Consider the following 26,343-nt stretch of genomic DNA (forward strand, 5'->3'; position numbering starts at 1 on the left):
AAAAATGTCCTTGCACTCTGGGCCAGAGGGGAATGTGGCCCAACTCGTGGCATACCAGAGGATAATTTAGAGAGGACATAAGAGACTGAACTATGCTGCATTCTAGACACTCATTTCTCTAGGCAACCTCAGTGGGTTCTGATTGTTTCTGTGAGATCTGGTTCCTAAGTAATTTTAAAATTTCAGCTCACAGTTGCCTTCAGTAAATTTGGCAGGGGTCCTTGACTTTGGAAGCCTTCTATCAATGAGAGTATGACACCAGTAAGAACAGTGGAAACACGAAAGATATCAAACACTTCTCAGATGAGGAAGAACCCAGGGAAGATGGTTGGGGAAGCAGATACACCTGAGACAATGACTGACAAAGGCAAGAGGGTGTGTAAAATCACTGAAACACTATGGGAGGAGCTTTTGGAATCAAAGCCTATCAACTAACAATAGCCTGTGGAAGCCATTGATACCAAGGAGAAGAAGCACCAAGAGGGATGTTGGGCTGAGGAAAGAGCCTAAGTCCTAGGGTTTCATAAGGTTTCATAAGGTCTCATATCTGGGTCTCTCCATGAGAAAAGAGGAATCAGTCCTCTTTTTGTATGTAATTTGAGATTGGGAGAATATCCACATTTCTTATCTCTTTGAGTTTTATAGCAATAATCAGAAGCTGATGGCCAATCAACTGCAAAGAACCCACAGTTCTGTTTTGTTTTATTTTGTTTCTGCATGGGAATTGTTTAAAATTGAAAGTTTTTATATAAAGTCCCAGATTTATGGCGTATTTAAAAGAACAAGCAGATCTTATTGTCCAGTGTGCCTCTCATTATCCCTTTTATAGGGCTTGTACACTGCAGTTTCTTACAGTCCCCATTTCTCTGAATTTTATCACACTCAAATAATGTAAACCATCAACATGACCTTCCTGACCATTGGAATTATTTGTGTTTGCCACCTCTGTTCTACAGGGAAAGAGTTTACCAACCAGAAACTTTGGAGGGCCAGAGATCTCAGACCCATGAATTATATAGAAGCCAAGGGACAATTATTGCAAATTGATCAAGAAGAAATGAAGAAGAGTCAGAGTAGGATAGTTGATCACTGGAACTAAGCCTATAAAAGACAAGAGCATGGAGGCTTCCCTGGTGGAGCAGTGGTTGAGAGTCTTCCTGTCGATGTAGGGGACACGGGTTCATGCCCCGGTCTGGGAAGATCCCACATGCCGCGGAGCGGCTGGGCCCGTGAGCCATGACCGCTGAGCCTGTGTGTCCGGAGCCTGTGCTCCACAACGGGAGAGGCCGCAGTGGTGAGAGGCCCGCATACCACAAAAAAAAGAAAAGAAAAGAAAAGAAAAAAGACAAGAGCATGGAAGGGAGAGCACTTGAGAAATATGAGGCACCTCAGGGCAACCACTGGTCGTGCTCTTAGGAGCTCAAGATGGAGGCAGTTCCAGCATTCTATCCTCCATCTCCAGGAGGAACTTGATAAAGTTTTTTTTTTTTTTTTTTTTTTTTTTTTTTTTTTGTGGTACGCAGGCCTCTCACTGTTGTGGCCTCTCCCGTTGCGGACCACAGGCTCCGGACACGCAGGTTCAGCAGCCATGGCTCACGGGCCCAGCCGCTCCGCAGCATGTGGGATCTTCCCGGACCGGGGCACGAACCGGTGTCCCCTGCATCGGCCGGCGGACTCTGAACCACTGTGCCACCAGGGAAGCCGGATAAACTATTTTATATATGGTAATATGCAGTTTAACATAATACCCCCTTCAAATAGCAGTACTTAAAAAAATTTGATTAATAACACATAACGTAAAATTTATAATGTTCAACAGTTTTAGGCGTACCATTCAGTAGTGCTAAGACTATGCATATCCTAGTGCAACAGATCTTTAGAACATTTTATCTTGCAAAACTGAAACCCTATACCCATTGAACACCAGCTCTCCATTTCCCCCTCCCCCTGTCCCTGGTAACCACCATTCTACTTTCTGTTTCTGTAAGTTTGACTACTTTAGGTGCCTCATACAAGGGGAATCATACAGTATTTTTCTTTTTGAGACTGGCTTATTTCACTTAGCATAATGTCCTCCAGGTTCACCCATGTTGTAGTAAGTGACAGGATTTCCTTCCTTTTTAAGATTGAATGATATTCTGTTGTATGTGTATACAGTCAACCCTAGAACAACATCAACTGTGTGAGTCCACTCATACATGAATATTTTTCAGTAAATATTTACTACAATACTACACGATCCTCAGTTAGTTTAACCTGAAGATGCAGAACCCCAGATACACCCAGGAGACTGTAAAGTTGTATGAGGATTTTTGACTGCTGGGGGTTGGTGCCCTTAATCCCCACATTTTTAAAGGATCAGCTGTACTACATTTTCTTTATCCATTTATCCATTGATGGACATTTGGGTTACTTCCACCTCTTAGCTATTGAAATAATGCTGCAATGAACATAGGTGTGTGAATATCTCTTTGATATCCTACTTTCACCTATTTTGGCTATATACCCAGAAGTGGGATTGCTGGATTACATGATAATTTTAATTTTTTGAGGAACCTCCATACTGTTTTTCATAGTGGCTGTACCATTTTATTTTCCCACCAACAGTGCACAAGAGTTGTAATTTCTCCACATTCTCATAAACACTGTGGGGTGTTTTGTTTTGTTTTTTGATTGTGTCCATCCTAATGGGTGTGAAGTGATATCTCATTGTGGTTTTATTTTGACTTTCTCTAATGATTAGTGATATTGAGCCTATTTTCATATGCTTGTTGGCCATTTGTATACCTTCTCTGGAGAAATGTCTATTCAAGTCATTTGCCCATTTTTAAATTGGGTTAATTTTTGTTGCTGAGTTGTAGGAGTTCTTTGTATATTCTGGATATTAAACGCTTATCAGAGAAAGACATATGGGCCGATGGAATAGAAGAGAGCCGAGAAATAAATTCTTGCATATATGGTCTAGTAATCTTTGACAACAATGCCAAAACCACACAATGGAGAAACTATAGTCTCTTCAACAAATGGTATTGGGAAAACTAGATATCCACATGCAAAAGAATGAAGCTGGACCTAACCTTACACTTTATACAAATTTTAACTCAAAATTGATTAAAGACCTAGACATGAGAACTAAAATTATATAAATTCTAGAAGAAAATATAGGGGAAAGCTACAAGACTTCGAATTTGTCAGTGATTTCTTGGATATGACAGTATAAGCACAGTCAACAAAACCAAAAATAGACAGTGATAGTAAACCAAACTTAAAAATCTTCTGCATATCAAAGGAAACAGTCAACAGAGTGAAAAGTCAACATACAAAATGGGAGAGTAGACCTTCAAGATGGCAGAGGAGTAAGACGTGGAGATCACCTTCCCACAAATACAACAAAGATACATCTACATGTGGAACAACCCCTACAGAACACCTACTGAACACTGGTAGAAGACCTCAGACTTCCCAAAAGGCAAGAAACTCCCCACCTACCTGGGTAGGGCAAAGGAAAAAAGAAAAAACAGACAAAAGAATAGGGACGGGACCTGCACCTCTGGGAGGGAGCTGTGAAGGAGGAAAAGTTTCCCCACACTAGAAAGCCCCTTCACTAGTGAAGATGGGGTTTGGGTGAGGGGAAGCTTCGGAGACACAGAGGAGAGCGCAGCAACAGCGGTGTAGAGCAACAGGGGTGCAGAGGGCAAAGCAGAGAGATCTGCACAGAGAATTGGTGCCGACCAGCACTCACCAGACTGAGAGTCTTGTCTGCTCACTTGCCAGGATGGGCGGGGGCTGGGAGCTGAGGCTCTGGCTTCAGTTGGATCCCAGGGAGAAGACTGGGGTTGGCTGCATGAACACAGCCTGAACGGGGCTAGTGTGCCACAGCTAGCTGGGCGGGAGTCTGGGAAAATATCTGGAACTGCCTAAGAGGCAAGAGAGCATTGTTTCAGGGTGTGTGAGGAGAGGGGCTTCAGAGCACTGCCTAAACGAGATCCAGAGATGGGCGTGAGCCGTGGCTATCAGTGTGGACACCAGAGACGGGCATGAGACGCTAAGGCTGCTGCTGCAGCCACCAAGAAGCCTGTATGCAAGCGCAGGTCACTGTCCACACCTCCCCTCCTGGGAGCCTGTGCAGCCTGCCACTGCCAGGGCCCTGTGACCCAGGGACAACTTCCCTGGGAGAACACATGCCGAGCTTCAGGCTGGTGTGATGTCCTGTTGGTCTCTGCCGCCGCTGGCTCACCTCTCATTCCATACCCCTCCCTCCACCTGGCCTGAGTGAGCCAGAGCCCCCTAATCAGTGGCTACTTGAACCCTGTCCTGTCTGGGCAGGGAACAGACGCCAGAGTGTGACCTACATGCAGAGGTGGGATGAAATCCAAAGCTGAACCCTGAGAGCTGTGCGAACAAAGAGGAGAAAGGGAAATCTCTCCCAGCAGCCTCAGGAGCAGCGGATTAAATCTCCACAATCAACTTGATGTACCCTGCATCTGTGGAATACCTGAATAGACAACAATCATCCCAAAATTGAGGCGATGGACTGTGGGAGCAACTGTAGACTTGGGGTTTGCTTTCTGCATCTAATTTGTTTCTGGTTTTATGTTTATCTTAGTTTGGTATTTAGAGCTTATTATCACTGGTAGATTTGTTTACTGATTTGGTTGCTCTCTTCCTTTATATATATATATATATATATATATATATATATATATATATATATATATATATATTTTACCTTTTTCTTTTTGTGAGTGTGTATGTATATGTCTCTGTGTGATTTTGTCTGTATAGGTTTGCTTTTACCATGTGTCCTAGGATTCTCTCTGTCCATTTTTTTTTCTTTAGTATAGTTTTTAGCGCTTGTTGTCATTGGTGAATTTGCTTATATTGGTTTGGTTGCTCTCTATTTTTCCTTTTGTGTTTTTTACTTTTAATAATATTTTTAATTTTTTATTTAGCAACTTTATTTTATTTCTTTTTTTTTTCCTCCCTTTTCTTCTAAGCTGTGTGGCTGACAGGGTCTTGGTGATCCAGCCAGGTGTCAGGCCTGAGCCTCTGAGGTGGGAGAGCCAAGTTCATGATATTGGTCCACCAGAGGCCTCCCGGCCCCATGTAATATCAAACGGTGAGATCTCTCCCAGAGATCTCTGTCTCAATGCTAAAAACCCAGCTCCACTCAATGACCAGCAAGATCCAGTGCTAGATACCCCATGCCAAACAACTAGCAAGACAAGAAAACACCACCACCCACTAGCAGAGATGCTGCCTAAAATCATAATAAGTTCACAGGCACCCCAAAACAGACCACCGGATGTGGTCCTGCCCACCAGAAATACAAGATCGAGCCTCATCCACCAGAATACAGGCACTAGTCCCCTCCACCAGGAAGGCTACACACCCCACTGAAACAACCTTAGCTACTGGGGGCAGACTCCAAAAAAAAAAAGGGAACTGCAAACCTGCAGCCTGCAAAATGGAAACGCCAAACACAGTAAGCTAAGCAAAATGAGAAGACAGAAAAACACAGCAGATGAAGGAGCAAGGTAAAAAAACCCGCTGGACCAAACAAATGAAGAGGAAATAGGCAGTCTACCTGAAAAAGAATTCAGAATAATGATAGTAAAGATGATCCAAAATCTTGAAAATAGAATGGAGAAAATACAAGAAATGTTTAACAAGGACCTAGAAGAACTAAAGAGCAAACAAACAGTGATGAACAACACAATAAATGAAATTAAAAATTCTCTAGAAGGAATCAATAGAAGAATAACTAAAGCAGAAGAACGGATAAGTGACCTGGAAGATAAAATAGTGGACATAACTGCCACAGAGCAGAAAAAAGAAAGAAAAGAATTGAGGACAGACTCAGAGACCTCTGGGGCAACATTAAACGCACCAACATTTGAATTATAGAGGTCCCAGAAAAAGAAGTGAAAAAGAAAGGGACTGAGAAAATATTTGAAGAGATTATAGTTGAAAACTTCCCTACTAAGGGAAAGGAAATAGTCAATCAAGTCCAGGAAGCACAGAGAGTCCCATACAGGATAAATCCAAGGAGAAACACGCCAAGACACATATTAATCAAACTATCAAAAATTAAATACAAAGAAATATTAAAAGTAGCAAGGGAAAAGCAACACATAACATACAAAAGAATCCCTGTAAGGTTAACAGCTGATCTTTCAGAGAAACTGCAAGCCAGAAGAGTGTGGCAGGACATATTTAAAGTGATGAAAGGGAAAAACCTACAACCAAGATTACTGTATCCAGCAAGGATCTCATTCAGATTTGATGGAGAAATTAAAACCTTTATAGACAAGCAAAAGTTAAGAGAGCACCACCAAACCATCTTTACAGCAAATGCTAAAGGAACTTCTTTAGGCAGGAAACACAAGAGAAGGAAAAAACCTACCAAAAAAACTCAAAAACAATTAAGAAAATGGTAATAGGAACATACACATCGATAATTACCTTAAATGTGAATGGATTAGATGCTTCAGCAAACAGACATAGACTGGCTGAATGGATACAAAAACAAGACCCATATATATGCTGTCTACAAGAGACCCAATTCAGACCTAGGGACACATACAGACTGAAAGTGAGAGGATGGAAAAAGATATTCCATGCAGTGGAAATCAAAAGAAAACTGAAGTATCAATTCTCATATCAGACAAGCTAGAGTTTAAAATAAAGACTCTTACAAGAGACAAAGAAGGACACAACATAATGATCAAGGGATCAATCCAAGAAGAAGATATAACAATTGTAAATATTTATGCACCCAATATAGGAGGAATTCAATACATTAGGCAAATGGTAACACCCATGAAAGAGGAAATCGACAGTAACACAATAATAGCAGGGGACTTTAACACCGCACTTTCACCAATGGACAGATCATCGAAAATGTAAAATAAATAAGGAAACACAAGCTTTAAATGATACATTAAACAAGATGGACTTAATTGACATTTATAGGACATGCCATCCAAAAAAAACAGAATACACTTTCTTCTCAAGTGCTCATGGAACATTCTCCAGGATAGATCATATCTTGGGTCACAAAGCCTTGAAAAATTTGAGGAAATTGAAATTGTATCATGTATCTTTTCTGAACACAACACTATGAGACTAGATATCAATTACAGAAAAAATCTGTAAAAAATGCAAACACATGGAGAATAAACAATACACTACTTAATAACCAAGAGATCACTGAAAAAATCAAGAGGAAATTGAAAAATACCTAGAAACAAAGGATAATGAAAACACGACAACCCAAAACCTATGGGATGCAGCAAAAGCAGTTCTAAGAGGGAAGTTTACAGCAATACAATCCTATCTCAAGAAACAAGAAACATTTCAAATAAACAACCTAACCTTACACCTAAAGCAATTAGAGAAAGAAGAACAAAAAAACACCAAAGTTAGCAAAAGGATAGAAATCATAAAGATCAGATCAGAAATACATGAAAAAGAAATGAAGGAAACAATAGCAAAGATCAATAAAACTAAAAGCTGGTTCTTTGAGAAGATAAACAAAATTGATAAACCATTAGCCAGACTCTACAAGGACAAAAGGGGGAAAACTCAGATCAATAGAATTAGAAATAAAAAAGGAGAAGTAACAACTAACACTTCAGAAATACGGAAGCTTATGAGAGATTACTACAAACAACTCTATGCCAATAAAATGGACAACCTGGAAGAAGTGGACAAATTCTTGAAAAGCACAACTTTCTGAGACTGAACCAGGAAGAAATAGAAAATATGAACAGACCAATCACAAGCACTGAAATTGAAACTGTGATTAAAAGTCTTCCAACAAGCAAAAGCCCAGGACCAGATGGCTGCACAGGCGAATTCTATAAAACACTTAGAGAAGAGCTAACACCTATCCTTCTCAAACTCTTCCAAAATATAGCAGAGGGAGGAACACTCCCAAACTCCTTCTACGAGGCCACCATCACCTTGATACCAAAACCAGAAAAAGATGTCACAAAGAATGAAAACTATAGGCCAATATCACTGATGAAGATAGAGGCAAAAATCTTCAACAAAATACTAGCAAACAGAATCCAAGAGCACGTTAAAAGGATCATACACCATGATCAAGTGAGGTTTACCCCAGGAATGCAAGGATTCTTCAATATATGCAAATCAATCAATGTGATACACCATATTAACAAATTGAAGGATAAAAACTATATGATCTTCTCAGTAGATGCAGAAAAAGTTTTCAACAAAATTCAACACCCATTTATGATAAAACCCTTCCAGAAAGTAGGCATAGAGGGAACTTAGCTCAACATAATAAAGCCCATGTATGACACACCGACAGCCAACATTGTTTTCAATGGTGCAAAACAGAAACCATTTCCACTAAGATCAGGAACAAGAAAATGTTGCCCACTCTCACTACTGTTATTCAGTATAGTTTTGGAAGTTTTAGCCATGGCAATCATAGAAGAAAAAAAAATTAAAGGAATCCAAATTGGAAAAGAAGTAGTATAACTGTCACTGTTTGCAGATGACATGATACTATACATAGAGACTCCTAAAGATGCTACCAGAAAACTACTAGAGCTAATCAATGAATTTGGTAAAGTAGCAGGATACAAAATTAATGCACAGGAATCTCTTGCATTCCTATACAGTAATGATGAAAAATTTGAAAGAGAAATTAAGGAAACACTCCAATTTACCACTGCAACAAAAATAATGAAATATCTAGGAATAAAGCTACCTAAGGAGACAAAAGTCCTGTATGCAGCAAACTATAAGACACTGATGAAAGAAATTAAAGATCATACAGACAGCTGGAGAGATATACCATGTTCTTGGATTGGAAGAATCAACATTGTGTAAATGACTATACTACCCAAAGCAATCTACAGATTCAATGAAATACCTATGAAACTACCAATGGCATTTTTCACAGAACTAGAGCAAAAAATTTCACAGTGTCTATGGAAACACAGAAGACTCTGAATAGCCAAAGCAATCTTGAGAAAGAAAAACGAAGCTGGAGGAATCAGGCTCCCTGACTTTAGACTATACTACAAAGCTACAGTAATCAAGACAGCATGGTACTGGCACAGAAACAGAAATATAGATCAATGGAACAGGATAGAAAGCCCAGAGATAAACCCATGCACCTATGGTTACCTTATTTTTGATAAAGGAGGCAAGAGTATACAGTGGAGAAAAGACAGCCTCTTCTATAAGTGGTGCTGGGAAAACTGGACAGCTGCATGTAAAAGAATGAAATTAGAACACTCCCTAACACCATACACAAAGATCAACTCAAAATGGATTAAAGATCTAAATGTAAGGCCAGACACTATAAAACTTTTAGAGGAAAACATAGGCAGAACACTCTATGACATAAATCACAGCAAGATCCTTTTTGACCCACGTCCTAGAGAAATGGCAATAAAAACAAAAATAAACAAATGGGACCTAATGAAACTTCAAAGCCTTTGCACAGCAAAGGAAACCATAAACAAGTTGAAAAGACAACCCTCAGAATGGGAGAAAATATTTGCAAATGAAGCAACTGACAAAGGATTAATCTCCAAAATTTACAAGCAGCTCATGCAGCTCAATATCAAAGAAACAAACAACCCAATCCAAAAATGGGCAGAAGACCTCAATAGACATTTCTCCAAAGAGCATATTGGATGGATGGATAAAGATGTGGCACATATATACAATGGAATATTACTCAGCCATAAAAAAGAAACGAAATTGAGCTATTTGTAATGAGGTGGATAGACCTAGAGTCTGTCATACAGAGTGAAGTAAGTCAGAAAGAGAAAGACAAATACCATATGCTAATACATATATATGGAATTTAAGAAAAAAAAATGTCTTGAAGAACCTAGGGGTAACACAGGAATAAAGACACAGACCTCCTAGAGAATGGACTTGAGCATATGGGGAGGGGGAAGGGTAAGCTGTGACAAAGCGAGAGGCACGGACATATATACACTACCAAACGTAAGGTAGATAGCTAGTGGGAAGCAGCCGCCTAGCACAGGGAGATCAGCTCAGTGCTTTGTGACCGCCTGGAGGGGTGGGATAGGGAGGGTGGGAGGGAGGGAGATGCAAGAGGGAAGAGATATGGGAACATATGTAAATGTATAGCTAATTCACTTTGTTATAAAGCAGAAACTAACACACCATTTTAAAGCAATTATACTCCAATAAAGAGGTTTTTAAAAAAATCTATAAATAGTACTACAGTATGACCCAGTAATCCCACTACTGGGCATATACCCTGAGAAAACCATAATTCCAAAAAAGTCATGTACCACAGTGTTCATTGCAGCTCTATTTAGAATAGCCAGGACCTGGAAGCAACCTAAGTGTCCATCGACAGATGAATGGATAAAGAAAAGGTGGCACAAATATACAATGGAATATTACTCAGCCATAAAAAGAAATGAAATTGAAATTTTTGTAGTGAGGTGCACAGACCTAGAGTCTGTCATACAGTGAAGTAAGTCAGAAAGAGAATAACAAATATCATATGCTAACACATATATATGGAATCTAAAAACAAAAAAGTTTCTGAAGAACCTAGGGACAGGACAGGAATAAACACGCAGATGTAGAGAATCAACTTGAGGACACTGGGAGGGGGAAGGGTAACCTGGGACGAAGTGAGAGAGTTACATTGACATTTATACACTACCAAATGTAAAATAGTTAGCTAGTGGGGAGCAGTTGCATAGCACAGGGAGATCAGCTTAGTGCTTTGTGTCCACCTAGAGGGATGGAACAGGGAGGGTGGGAGGGAGATGTAAGAGGGAGGGGATATGGTGATGTATGTATATATATGGCTGATTCAGTTTGTCATACAGCGGAAACTAACACAGCATTATAAAGCAACCATTCTCCAATAAAGACGTTAAAAAAAAAAAGGAGAAAGTATTTGCAGGTAACACTATTTTTAACTTAATATAAGATCACTTATCAATCTAAAAAATTCTCCACTAGATGTGAGAATTTCAGGTATTGTAATAGGGTGACATTTTTAGCAGAAGATCTTTCTGGTCTTCTTTAAAAACACCTTTTTCTCAGGGTATATGTTTGGAAACTGGAAAAAATCCATCTACATGAGGAAGACTGTTTATTATCTCCCATCTGATCCTTCTCTGATACTACAAGGTATTGCTTCCTCCTACCACTTCCAGAGGTGTAACTTCTCCTTCTCCAGAACCCATAAGAAAGACAATGATTATATCGGTAACAACAATGGCTGATAAACTGTCAAGCTTTTTACATTTTTCATGCATTTAACTCTCACAACAAACACAAATGGGTAGCTGCTCTTTATTTCCCCTCATTTTATAGGTGTCCTAAACACTAAAATTACCAATTGTACTATGTACCAATTGTACTTTCAGAATTATTCTTGAAAGACTGTGGGTTCATTGTCTTAACTTCTTGTTCCTCCCAAGTGATATAATTTATTAATTTCGAACATGGCATTGGTTAGAGAGCCTTTTTCTCAGTAACACTCCAAAGTAAAAGAAAGAGATGCTGAAGGAGAAACAAAAAAGGGCAGACGGGGAAAGTGAAAAGCTCTGATTCCAAACTTCATGAAGTTCACAGTTGACATAGAGTCAGACCTTCTGATAAGAGAGCCTTTTTCCCTGGCTCCAAACCAGCAAGCAGGGTTTTGTTTTTGCTCTTTTCCTTCCAGGCTTTGCTGAGTATATGAATGTGCTCTCTGGAGATAACAACAAGGAAACTGAGCAGAATATGAAATGGCACGAAGAGGAGGGCTATGATGTCCGATTTTATTAAACAAAATATTTGAAGTATATCTATTTTTGATAAAAGTATTTTAGACTATTTCAGAGAAATATGCTCTTGTACTGACTCATGGTTTGTATATGTCGTACACAGTTGTTTAAGCTAGGTGGAAAGGACTTTTAATGTAAGCCATGAACCATTGCTTATAACCAGAAACTGGGCAAATAAAATCTCTTTAATACCAAATATGGTTTAGTACCAAATTCGGTTAGAAAAAGGATATATCTTCACAAATTTTGAATCTATGCAGTTTTTGGTTGGTAATGATTCTAATCCAGTCATATGAAGCTTCTATTGGGGTCATTTCCACTGTCCTTGGAGTCATTAGCATATGTTGAATAACTCCTGAAATACTGGGAAGTAGTATGATTTAAAATTGTACTCCTTAACCTTTGCACTAGAGGGAAAGGTAAGAAAAGAAAACCCAAGAATCATTTATTTATCACTATATACATAAATATTTTATGTGAGACATTTGTTCCCTCTAATATTGAACACGGTAGCTCAATTTATATATGAACTTTATTATCAAGCGTGTAAAAATTTCTAGTGGACATAAAATGTTTAGCAAGCAAATATAAACCATTAAAATGATAATTTTTATCTTTGTCAAACCAAGTTAAAATTTGCATATGGAAATCAATAAAGAATAGAAAAGGTAGTGTGACATTATCTTGTGCTTATCTGTGAAATATGTATGTAGCTTATTAGGCAGTATTCATTCTTTCTTGGGAAAGTTAAGTGTGCCAATTGTTCTCATATATATTAATAAAATGAGAAGGGAAAAGTACAAATTAACTGCTACGTTCATCTCTGTTTTAACTTTCTCTGAGTTTATGATTCTAACCACCTGGTTCATTAGTCCCAGAAAAGTCGGATTTAAAAAAAGTTGAAAAAGAAAAAGGGAATACATATACTGAACACATAGTACATACAAACACAGGAAACTGAAGCTCAGAGAGGTTACAAAACTAGTATAAGACCATACAGGAAGAAAGCAGCAGAGCTATGAATCAAAAATAGGCCCTTTGTTATTCTAAAACTGTGATTTTAAAAAAAATTCTTATTATAATTTAAAAATAATTTACTTCTTTGAAAACTTCACCATGATGAATGTAAGGCAGGCTAGTAACAGCAGAAAATGAGGACAGTGATATCTGGTAAGACGTTTGATAACATTAATTATTACTAGCTAATATTTATTGAATCATGACTAGAAGTCATGTATGTACCAAACTGCTTTACAAGGACGATCTCCCTTGATTCATCAGCAAGAGAATGAATAGGGATTATTTTTATACAATTTTACAGATGAAGTAACTAAAGCTTAGAGAAGTTAAGAAACTTGACCAAAGTCAGAAAGTTAAGTACATGTTAGGGCTCAGATTAGAAACCAGGCACTGTGATTCCAGAGTCAGAACTTTTAGATGTTGTGCTGCATCACTAAATCATAGTTCCCTGAATCAACTAAAATCAAAGGAATAAGGAAATGGGAAACTTTCTATTCATCCATATGCTGTGTTTTTTCAGCAAATTAGAACCACTTCAAAGATACCTTCATCTGGTGATTTGCTTGAGTACAGTGCTGACAACTAATTTTACATAAGGAAAATAAAAACCAGCACATCAGAATGAGAGTATAGATGCTATCATGCCAGATAGCATCCAGTAGTGAACGATCATTACCCAAGGTCTAATGACAATTATCCAAGCAGAAATATTCTAAAAGATCATCTGCGTGAATAATTTCATTCACTTTATTTATTTAAAAAAAAAACAACTTACAACATTTGCCGTCTATTATGGTGTTAGTTTAAATAGATACCTGTCAGCTCCTTGCCTTGGAACCAGTCTTAAAATAGGAGTTGAATGGCTGATTTGTTACCTAGTCTCCATCACTTACTAGTTCTGTGCAATCAGGTAAGTCATGTAGCCTTTCTGAGTCAGCTTCATCATGTGAATATGGGGCCAATAACAGGACTACTATGTCTTGCAGGTTTTTAAAGATAAGTATCAAATGAGAAAATGCATGGAAAAACACTTTGTAAGGGCTTTAAACCTTAGATATTATTATTGTGTTACGGACTCCCCACTGTTGAAGTATGTAGTTAGAAGGTTTGATCTGGCACATATATATGAGACAGCTGGTGTGAACTAAGGGTGCCACTTGGACCAAGAAATAGAACAAAACTAATTGGCTACACAGGGACGCAACTCATGTCCTTAGCCTCATTAACTCTGTGCTCTACTAACTAAGCACAGTGTTACTCAACCTACCTTTCATGAGCCTGGCCTTCGTCTGGGCATTGATGATAGAAACATAAGTGACCATGATCTCTGTCCTCAAGGAACCTTCTAGCATGGAACAGCAAACAGATGAGTAAATTAATAGTTAACTACTTTATAATCAATTAATGCTATAATAGAGGTTTATAAAAGTGCTAAGAAGGCCCAGAGAAGAAAACTACCAATACTGACTAGGAAAGTATGGTATATGCTCATCTTGTTATTGAATTTGTTGAACCTAAAATTTTTATACCTTAAAACACTTAAGTGTACTTAAATCTACATGTCAATTAATTTCCTCATTTGGAAATTTCAAAGGTACATTTTTTTTCTTTCTCTTTCTTCCTTCCTCCCTCCCCCTTCCTCCCTCTCTTTCTTTCTTTCTTTCTCTTTCTTCCTTCCTTTCTTTCTTTCTTTCTTTCTCTTTTCTTTCCTTCTTTCTTTCTCTTTGTTTCTTTCTTTTTCCTTTCCTTCCTTCCTTCCTCCCTCCTCCCTTCCTCCCTTCCTTCCTTCCTTCCTTCCTTCCTTCCCTCCTTCCTTCCCTCCTTCTTTCCCTCCGTCCTTCCTTCTTTTCCTTCTTTCTTCTAAACAATGAATGTTTATTATATTACAGTTTCTGTGGGTCAGAATTTCAGGAATAACTTAGCTGCTGGGTATTTCTGCCTTAGGGGTTCCTTTGGTGGTTTCATTCAGCATGTCAGAAGGGGCTGTAGTCAGGTCAAAGCTTGAATGTGGCTATAGAAGTTCAGCTTTCATAATAGCTCGTGCACGTGACAGTTGGCAGGAAGTCTCAGTTCCTATCTGGCTGTTGGCAGAAGACCTTAGTTCCTGACCATGTTGGCTTTCTCCTGGGCTGCTTGAGTGTCCTCATGACATGCAGCTAGCTTCTCCCAGAGTGAGCAAGAAAGAGTGGGCAAAGGAAATCTGCAGTACCTTGTGTGACCTAGTCTCTGAAGTTACACAGTTACTTCTGCTCTAGGTACAATTTTTAAGTGATCCATAATTAAATGGAAAGCATTAAAAGCAGAACTTAGTGTGTGCTTTGCTATCATGAAATCAACATTTTGCAAGTATTTCCAAATTGCACTGGGTGGCTTATTCCAAAATATTTGTTCCCCTATGTATTATTCAGTTACACAGAGCTAGAAACAACAGCTTGCTATTTTAGATGTAATCATGTTTTTGTCCTCAATCATCTTGACAGTTAATCAATTTTACCAATTCATTTGAATGGATACAGAGAGCCAACGACTGGTCACAGTTTTTTAAAAATAGTGAGGTCTAGCGATTGGTTCCCAGTTCCCTGAAATAAAAAGCGAGGTTTTCTAGAAAGCTGAAAATACAATTCAGTGCACACAAGTTTGATTTATGCTTTTTCAAGAATTCCTTTGTTGCTTAAAGCCAGGTGCACTGGCAATAACAAAATTATACAAGAATGGCCCTTTTACTTCATCCTTTTGGTTTCGTCAAGCTTTACTATCAATAAAAAATGACCATTGATCCAGACAGCTTGCTTTTCTCCCATCTGAGACATAAATGAGGCAAATGATCTGGCCCAGCTTATGTCCTGGGACGTGGGAGTTGAATAGTACCCTCGACGTTTTATTCCTCCTGAAATTACAGCTGGAAGACTTAGAGGAAAACATGATCTTATTGTCTTAATCAATCTGTGAATAAGTTTTGGGGTGTGTGTATGTGAATTTGTAAGTATATATATGGAAATCAATCGTTTACTCTCCTGTGTTGCTTAATGTCACTAATCCAAGAATTTGAAAAGCTCTGCAGAAATGACTGTGTTTTATTGATAAGCATGTGCAGGACTCTAACTCAATGCTGCATTTATATCATTGTGAGTACACATTATTCAAATCAGATACTCAGCAGGTGAAAACTACCCAACAAGCACCTAGGAAATTCTATTAGGAACTGTGGTGTCCTTGCAGGTCAGTGAAGTCATCAAGCTCTGTCACTCTTTCCAGTAGTGACCTATTTTATTAGCAGCTGGTATCCCTCAGACACATGATTCCTGCCACTTTCAGAGATGTAAACAATTTCCATTTTGAAATATGTAACCAGAATGCTGATGATTAGAGTTAAGCAGTACATTTATCAGAACACACACACTGGCTTTGGAGCATTCGTCTTAAAAACAGACTGATGATCAGTAACCCTGTTGTTATTTCCTCTATGAGTGTATTTGAATTAGAGCAATATTTTTCACACCTCTTTTCTTTACACTGCATAACACATTCTGGAGACCACTCAGGGTTAGGATCCTCTTGTATTTCCTTCTGTAGGTTTAAACATTTAAAACACTGACATTATACCCCAGTTTACTGAGGACTTATATATATTGTACTATGCTGGGTACTGGGGGCTCTCAGCTGGGCATAGCCTCAGCACTTTGTTGTGGGTATTGCACACCAGAAAAAGAAGAAAAGAAGACTCTGAATAGGCGTTTCTTTCCTCTGTGTATTGAAGGGCACTCTCAAAAACTGTGTCTTGACTAGCCTGAATTTTTCTGTATAAAAAAGTCGTGGTTTGCCTTACAATCTACTTTCAGGTCTAAGAGTTTTCCTTTCCTACTGTTGAGTGCTTAAAACCCTGGGGCAGCTGAGTTTTGTCCTGGCAGCCACGCTGGTGGCTGCTGAAGGTGGGGATCACACTGCCCCAGTGTTTGCCCCCCGATGCAGCTCATTAGACCTTGAGCAGCTGCTCAAGTCTATTAATAGTCACTTAAGCAGCAGGTTGAGGAAGCTGTGCTGCTGTGAAGGTGGGGCTGAGAGCTGGGAGTGGGAAAGCACTTGGCTACCAGCACCTGATACATACATTGTGTTAAATTTGGGGACAATTTTTTAAAACAGTCATAGAGGTATTATTTGGTTGTCATATATAGTCAATGGAGTGTGTTTGGCCACAGGTTTAGCCAAAACTGTGATATCAAGGTTAACCATTCATTTTGCTGGCAGCTATTGTAGAGTAAATATTTCGGCAAAGTAGAGTCAATTGTAAAGTTGGTCAAGGAATATCCATCCTTAAATGTATTGGAAAATGACACACACATCTGTCTGTGTTTCTTATACTGGTTGATCTCGGCTGATAGTCGACTGTTCTTTCGTCCTGGAAACATCCTCCTGTTTTCTAAAAAGCTGAGAAAAGTAAATAGAAGTAAGCCAGCAGACCAGATGCAGCTTCGAACCTACAGATTATTCCAGGACTTGAGCTTCTCTAAGGCTTTATTTTAAGATCCAGTACTTTTTTGTGTTTGTTTCAACAGGAGGGTTAGAGGATAGAAAATGCTTTATTGATGGAAAGTGGGAGCTATTACTCCCCCTACCTCCTCTGCCCTGCAAAACTAAAAAAGAAAGCAAGGCCATTCAGTTCCTAGCCAGATCTGTAAAATGCTCATATCAAACGGGAAGGCAGTCTTTCTAAGTGAGAAACAAAACCTTTGGATCATTCTAAGTTATCTACCATTTCCCACTTTGTGTATGTGTCTTTAATTCAGATTTTTGAGGATTTAATTCAAATGATTTTCCACACATTAAAAAGAAGAAGACCACCTGGGATGAGATCTCAGCATCTCCTCTCTCTAAATAGGGTGTTCTGTTAGTTGTCTTTTGGTGGCTAATTGGGAATTACACTCTGCGCACTGTACTTTTCATGATTCCGAGCACAGCTAACCTCATCTAAACCAGTAATTATTACATTATCTCTGTTATAAAAGAGGCTGCAAACGAGGCTAGCAGAACTGGCCATACGATTGTCTCCTAGGTCATCACTCAGCGATACAGGGAAAATTAGGCTGAGGAAGCGCCAGCATTACAGGCGTCTTCCCCAGATACGAAGCTGCGCCCCGCACAGTTAGTTGTCAGTGCGGTGGTGACGGCCACACCTGGCAGCGGCCACAGTGCATCTCCTGCGAGCAAGGGCTGTGGCTCAGCTCGGAGGAGCTGCTCTGTGCAGCGGCAGCGGCAGCGGCAGAGGGAGCCGAGGCGCTCTGGGTAGAGGAGGCTGGGGCAGCACGGTGGCTGTGCTGCATTCCCCAAAGCAGCGGCCGAGGCAGCGCTTGGGAAGTTCCCAGCACGCACTCAGCCTCGCTGCTCCTGCCCCTCAATTGTTGATGAACCCGGGCGCTCGTCGGCGCACGGGAGACAACCCCTCTGGCTTTCCTAGAGACAGAGATGAGAAACGAGCTGCTGAAGGAATTTGGCAATGAGGAGAGTGAAAGGCAGTTTGGCGCCAGCAGCTAAGTTGTAAAATTGCTTTGCAGGCTGCCCGGAGAGCACGAGAGAATTGACAAGAACAGACACCGTTGCAGCCCACAGGCATGCCTGACTGCACTTGAGTCGGATCGCTAGGACGCAGCCTCCGCTTCAACTATTTGTGGCCGAAAAAAAGGAAAGGAGACTAGAAACGGCATTGCAAGTGGTGTTCCTGAAAGGAAAACACAGGCGCTCCAGAAGGAGGGGAGGAACAGCCCAGCTGGTGTGTGCATTTTTTTTTAAAGGAGAATCCCTCAGGTATGTTCTCTTTTCCCGGTATGCGCTGCCTCATCTGCATGTGATTTTTGTGTCTGTCATTTCTGGTCGATTCTTTTTATCTGCACTTTGAAGAACAACCAGGGGGGTTCTAGTGTAGTAGATGATTTTTAAACGCTCAGCTCTCCTGTGTTTGTAATATGGTTGGTTCTGCTGAGGATCATAGACTTCTCAGGTACTGTTTTATTTTAAATGCAGAATGATAAATGATTGCTTAGTTTGTGCTCAACTTTCGGGGGAAGATCTGCTTAGGAAAAACCAAGGCTGCAATAAAAGGCGAGGACATTTTCTAATCCCTTGGGATTTGGGGGAAAAATTAGAGCTAAACAGAAAAGTTGAGGACTTCTTGGAAGGGGTTAAAAGCCAAGGTGTCATAGACTAGCATTGTTGTCACCCAGGTGTTTTTCCAGCTCAGCATCCAGTCTGGAGCAAATTGAGCTTGACCAATGGTTTTGCATTTCGAGCTGTTGATCAGTCCTTCAAGATGAAGATACTGCAGATTTGCTTTCCAGAGATGAACTGCTTAAATTGTGTACTTGGTTCTGTTTTACAATTGCTCTATCCTGCTGAAGGAGGCAATCTAAAAAAAATCCCTCACTCCAACAGCTTGAGTAAACCCTAACTTCTGCAATTACATCATCGATGTACTTGTATAATAGAGAGAAAGACAGATATGGCAACAGTAGTAATGTTGGCTGCTTTTAGTACCTAGGCTGAGATGACAAAGCTCAAAAGTCACTTTTCCTCATTAGGATTTTCAAGGAAAAAAGGAAAGAGGTGGGTGGGTACCACACATAAAATGAGTTTTCGAAAATACTCTGCATTTCTTTAAAAAACTAAGAATGTAAGTTTATCTCATTTTGAATTAATAATAAATGGAGTGCTTTAAAAATAATCTTCACATCTTTTACACTTCAATACAGTATTTTCAAAGAAGTAGGTGAAATTGGTAGTACATTATACATAAGTGTATTTAAATTCAATGAGCTTTACTAGAAGAGAGAAATGAGAATGATCAAGTTTGCTACTTTTTTTATATATCAAAGTATTTTATAGATTTTTAAGTGTTTTGTTAATACAGAGGGTTCCTGCCAAAGCTCTAGGACACTGATTTTTAATTATTGGTCCTACTTTATTATGATTTAAAAGTACAAATGGAATAGAAATAAATGGGATTTAAATTATAATGTATGCATATTGTAAAGTAAATCACCACCCTGCTCTTTTAAAACTAAAATCTCATTTTTGCCAAATCGTAGCTGTCTGGAGCACTGACTTGGGCCATATAGCAAAATGAGGAAATCAGTTGTTTTGAAATTCCACACGTTACTATAATAACAATATCAAAACATGGTAAGCAACTACCAGCAATTCCTGGGCCAGAAGAGTGATCTGGAAGATGGACAAAAAGTTGAATTTATGTTCATTAGTAAGGTGTGGAAAAAATTGTGTATTTCTTCTGTGTTGACATCTTATAATATGGGGAGCATTATAATATCTGTAGATGAAACACTATAGCAACGATACAACAGTAATTTTACTGAGTCCATTAAATGATTATTTTTTCAAACTAATGAATAAACTAAGATAATTTAAAAGAATATTTGAACTTTTCCTTTACAAAGTTACCTTTTCATACTACAATGGAACTCTTTTGAGAAAGTAATTTTAATAGAATTGTGGACTTGGATTTGAAAATGGATAAGCAGATATGGTTTATTTCCTAGCATCTGATTATTAGTTGTTAGACTATAGAGACTTGGTAACTTCTTCCAGAAATTGTCATTAGCAAGTGATTCAGTAAATCCATGCCCCCATGAAATATGAGGTAAACGTGTTAGATAAGCCTAGAGAATCCACTTTCCATGTGCCTATTATTAACAAAGTAAAGTGTTTCCCTTTCTAGGCCATCTAACCCCTTTCTGTGGTGGCTAGTCTTTGAAGCAATAAAGTAAGTGTGTGATGCACGGACCTACTTGCTTCAAAGCCCATGGAACATTGTAAACAGATGACAACTGTGGTAATTCCCTTTTCAAAGACAGATTATATGAAGTGTGTGTGTGTGTGTGTGTGTGTGTGTGTGTGTGTGTGTGTAAGGGTCAGTGGAGAAGAGAGTAGCCTTTGCGTCTTAGCTGATTTAGGGCAAATCTGTGATTTTGATTATCAGTACATTTTTGGTATGAAAATATCTTTTTCCCAGTACTCCATGCACTTTCATTTCTATTGACCTACTCGGTTAATGCAATTCGTACACCTACTGTGAGTTTTCTGAGGCATTCTGCCACCTGTACATTGTCTTACACTTTTAATACCATCACCTGTTATTCCTTCTTTCCAACCCATTCTCTTCACTATGGAGAAACTTTCTCCAGAATCTTTGAAACGTGAGAATCATCTTCCCACCAGAAAAAAATTTTCAGCCAGAAATTTTGAGGATTGAAAAATACATGCCAAATTTATTTCTAAAACACACTTTTACAGATAGAAAGTCACTTTCTAATGGTATTATGGTTTATACCTAATATCAACTTGTTTGATACCATACAATTTAAAACATCATTCAGACAATAATTGTAAAATCAAGGCATTTGTATCTGTTGTTATTATTGCTATTGTTACAAATCCTTCTGGATCTTAAATTTTCTGTGCTTGGATGGCTAAGCTCCAATTCCCTTCTAGCTTAAAAAAAGGGGGGTGGGTTTATTAATAGCCCTCTCAGTCTGTAGCTTTTGAGCAGGCAGGAGACTGAGCTCCCAGTTCCGTAATCTCTATGGAGATAATGATGCCACAGCAGTGCTTGCTCAACTTGTCTTTTAAGGCAGAGTTAGGAGGACAGGTGGTGTTCTAGCCTCAATATCAAAAGTCCTCCAGAGGAGAAGTAGAAATGAAGACACACAGTCATTTCTCTTTCTCTTGTGAAAATGATACTAGGGGTATATATGTTTCCTATCTTTTGCATATCCTAGTTATATTGTATAGTTTAGCCTCAGCATATACAAATTATTGTAATCTTGATATGGGAGAATATTTCATATTATTTTTTCTATATAGAGAATTAAAATATTTGGTGGATATAAATGCTGGTTAGTAAGAAATAAACTCAACATTAAAAATTGTTGAGTTTTTGGTCAATTTTTTTGTCAAAATTGTCAGGATTCTCAAAGTATTAAAAAAAAGTAATCAGAGAAGATGGGTTTCTCTCTAAAATAGTTTCTTGTTTCCCTTAGACTTTTACAAGCTCATCTTTGGTCTGTCTCTATTCCCAATAGACAATCTCCATTGGCCCAATTCCTACATAAAACACCTTTTTTTTTTTTTTTTCCTGAGCATTCTGGCTCTTGAAAATCTGGGTGCAACATGTCTTGTTGGTAGACAAAAAGTGTTTTGCATGGAAATATTTTGTTTTATGTATTGTAGAAGTTTGAAATAACCTACTCTAGAAGTATCTTTTCAAGGCTTATTATACCTAAGGGGAAAAAAAAGAAAAGAAAAAGAAAAGCTGTCAGAAAGGGATGACTATTTTTATCGTACTGACAGGTGGGAAGAATTGATGACTTAGGCACTATCACTGAGGCGTGTTTCTAAGACAGGACACTGTTGACCTGATCCTAGAAAAACTGGGAGAAGAGCAAACGTGATTTGCATCATGTCATTGTGAAGTGGCACATAACTGAGAAAACCTAAACAACTGCTTTGTTTACCAGAACTACTTAGTAAAAATTGCTAATCAGATAAAGATAGAGAATTAATGCACACATTCTAACGAGAGTCCATTGCTTTTTGCTATCTAGGAGAAAATACTGGTATTGGTCAAATCCAATTTCAGCCTCCAGCTGGCTGGGTAAACTCGGGCTGTCATTTCCTAGCTTTGGTTTCCTCATCTGTAATGGAAGACTTATTTGATGCTCCTGAAGACTCAGTTCTCAGACTTAGAAATTGTACAGAAGCTATGTAATGCAAACTCTGTAGGTTTGACTCCATTTGAAATGTAGCTGCAGAATTACTTGATTCTAATTTGCTTCTCCTGAGGCTAGAGGCTTATAAATATCATCTACCTGCCTGAGAAGCTGAAAAAGTGGTACGAATCCTCTTAGGACTTTTAAGAAGTCCGACAGCTTGTTTTCCTTCAAACAATTAGGCAATGATAAGTATTGTCTTATTCATATTCCATGTAACTGCGTATTTTGTATAAGGCCCTGTATTTGTGAGTCAGAAAATATTTGCTGCAGCTTTGATAGACGTTGAAATGCTGCCATTGTGTACAACAAACAAATGTTATTTGGGTACTTAGAACGACTTTGAGTTGTTCATAGAATGGTTTTGTTGAGAGGTTTTAAAAATAAAGTGAGTGTACATACTCTACTTAAACATTTGAATAGATTTACTCTCTCTCTTTCCAGCTGTCTACGCTTCTGGATGGGCATACTCATGAGAACATACTAGAAAGAAGGGGGTTGTGGTGCTCTCTCATGGCTGAAGGGAAAACAGGAGAATTTATATTTCCTTCTTAATTTCCAAAACGGTTGATTGGCAGGAGGCAAAATATGTAAATTAATTTCATATATGTAAAAATTAAAATTCAATTCTAGTTACTTCTTAGAAAGCAACCCATAGGATTAGAAGACCATGTTAAATACCTAATCAAGTGTCACAATATTCCTGGACGGTAGGTGAAGAACGTTTTTTTCAAATAGTAAATAATGAGACATATAAAGCTTGATGAATAAATACAACAGGTTACAATAAACACAGAACATCAATAGCTGTCTTCCTCCACTTAGCCTTGAGTTGGAGTGTTCTCTTGATCCTCTCTGTCTACTCTCTGTCTCGGTGAGCTGAATTTATTTAGTGGCCTGTACTACCTCATTGAGAGGAATTACACTAAGGTGTCCCACCAAAGTCAAGAGATTCACCTCCTCTGCTTTCCCCCAAACAGCTCCTTTTCCTGATTTTTTCCTCAGGCTCAAATCTCAAGTCATTGTCACTGCCTTATACTTCCTCGTGACCCATATTCAATTACTCATCAAATCTTCTTTTCTCTTCTGTATATCATTTCCAGGCATGTATTCGTTCCTTCCCCTATTGTCACCACCTTCAAGTTCTTATCCCTTTATGACCAGAATACTGCTCTAATCTTCCAGTTCTGTCTGTGATAAGCCTCTCCTCTGAGCATCTGTTCTGCATACTACTGCCAGATTCATTGTCCTAAAAAATGCCTTGACCATGGCACATGTCGCTCACTCCCTGCTCAGAAACTTTCAAGGACACCACATTGTATATGAAATGAAGCCTCGACTCCTTAGTGTGGAAAAAAGACACGTTTCCCAAGCACATCCCAGATTGCCTTTTTCAGCTTTACCTTCTGATCCCTGACCCAGTCTCTGCCCCAATTAAACAGATTACTCAGAGTTTCCACATACTGAAATTTTATACAATTCCATAGTACTAAATTATTTGCATCATTCATTTACTAATGCATCATATACTTTCTCATGACATTTCACCTTTGGTCTTGACCTATAGTTTAAACCTATTTTGTTGCATGTAACTTGAAAAAAAAAAAATTCCTAGCAAGGCTATAAACACATCAAGTATCTGTAAACTTTGGCAAGTTACTTAAAATTTCTGCATCTTAACTTTTCAACTAGAAAATAATGGCACCATAAAGAGTATTGCTTCATAGAGTTTTCATGAAGATTAAATAAATAATATAGATTAAATGTCCAAGGAATACTGGCTACTCTTAATTGTAATTATGTTCATCTTGCTCACTAACTTGTATATAAAAGGGGGGTGCTCAGTAAATTTGTTTGCTTTTATATTTAATTTGAATTCTGTAATATCAGTTATTAGAGAAAAAGACTAGTAAGGGAAGGAGAGAGGCTGGTATACAAAGTAGGAAATAACAGCAAAAAAGTAAAGTCAGAAGGAAATATTCAAACCTCTACTGTGACTTAAGATAGTAATTTCTTCAGCAGTTACATTTAGAACAAATTGGAATAGCTTTGGACACCCAAATTTTTTTTGAAATCAAAGGCCCTGAGATTCTCACATTCTTATGTGTGTTTTCCATGGTATCAAGAGGCAGCAAATACTAGTTATTTTCTATATTACAGAAGGTATGGGTTTCATGAAGAGTCTACCACTGTAAAATAGTCCTGAGAACAAGAAGAGAGATTAGCCTATGACCAGTGACCCTGATTTATTCTCACTGTTTAGAGGTCTGAGTTTAGGAGACACTCAGTAACTCTAAGGTAAATGTCAGGATCTAGTACCTGTGCAGCTCATGAGCATAAACACTGAAAGGCAGAAGTGTAGCTTCAAGAGAGGTGGAATACAAACAGTTAAAAACAGGGGAGTTGCCTGCCTGACTTTATCTAGGTCAGAACCTTGTCACAGTATAAGTCCAGGTCAACTCCCTGTGTTGTGTCTTCCTGTTCTTGATCAGGGGTTCAGAGATTAAGTACTACTTTTTCAGTTTGGTGTTTCTAGTAACAGTACTTTCCTCATTGGCTCTATGCCTTATATCCCCCTTCATTTCCTTTGATCTTAATCTTCCCCTTTTAACTTCAGCTAATAATCTAGGATGCGGTCTACCTCTCTCCTGTTTAGTCCTGTGGTACACCCAGCTTGTGTCCACAGTATTGGTCTTTACCATCCTGGCTTCTGCTTTATGGCATCCAGCTCCCAATGGATTCAGCAATAGACACAATTATATAAAAAAGTCCAGGGAATTCCCAGTGGTCTTTTTCAGTTTTCTAGAAGGAATTCTTAGAGTATCTGTTTATTCCAAGATGGGAGGCAGTATGGCTGATTACACACAGCTGTTTTTACTTGTGACATTTCATACTGGAGAAAAATTTCCCCCAAAAGAGTGAATGAAGAGTCTGAGTAAAACCTGCACTGAATTCTTTGATTGATCTTGAAATCTCTAAATTTCTCCATAATGATGGTGACAGGAAGGAATGTCAGTTAGGAGCGGCAAAGTGTGGCCAACTCTAGAATCTATGGAGAGAAAACTTGAGGCTGGCTTTGTAAGTTTTCCTTGAGAGTTACTGGCTTTTATATTACCTTCCTCTTAAGACCCTTGACACTATAAGCCTGGATTAATTTCTCTCATAGTCAGTTCCAGTTGTCTGCCCTTCCGGCCCTACCCACATGCTAATATTTACTGATTTTTGTGTTTGGAATATAAAGCTTTCTTCCGTGAAAATGGAAAAGTTGTCTCTTAGAAAGCAGAAATTTTTAAAGGTCTACAAGATGTGACACAAATTTCAAATGTCAAATGTAATTAGAATTATAAGACTCTAGATATGGTTTTAAAAAAGCTATAGGAGTACCAAGAGAGTACTTGTCAAAGTACTTACAATTTCTGGATGCCTATTTTAAAATTATTTCTCAGTTAATCCACATATTGTCTCCCTTTTCTTTGTGAACTCCAGCTCTTAGTTCAGTTATCTAAAATGGCTTGAGGACAGATGATTTACTGTAGTGCTTAATATCAGTTGAAAATGGACCAACAAAGAAAACCTGTTCATATTTTCTTGCAAAAGATGTGTTACTGTATGTCTGTGAATATTAATGAGTGATAAAACCAAGCAATCTGTAATCTAATGGAGAGATACTGTGACCCCTTTTTCATCGAGAGTTCAAACGCTAGCGAACAATTAACTAATTTGTTGCAGTTTGTTTA

This window comes from Grampus griseus (assembly GCF_964374135.1).
Source record: "Grampus griseus genome assembly, chromosome: 2".
Classification (NCBI taxonomy): domain Eukaryota; kingdom Metazoa; phylum Chordata; class Mammalia; order Artiodactyla; family Delphinidae; genus Grampus; species Grampus griseus.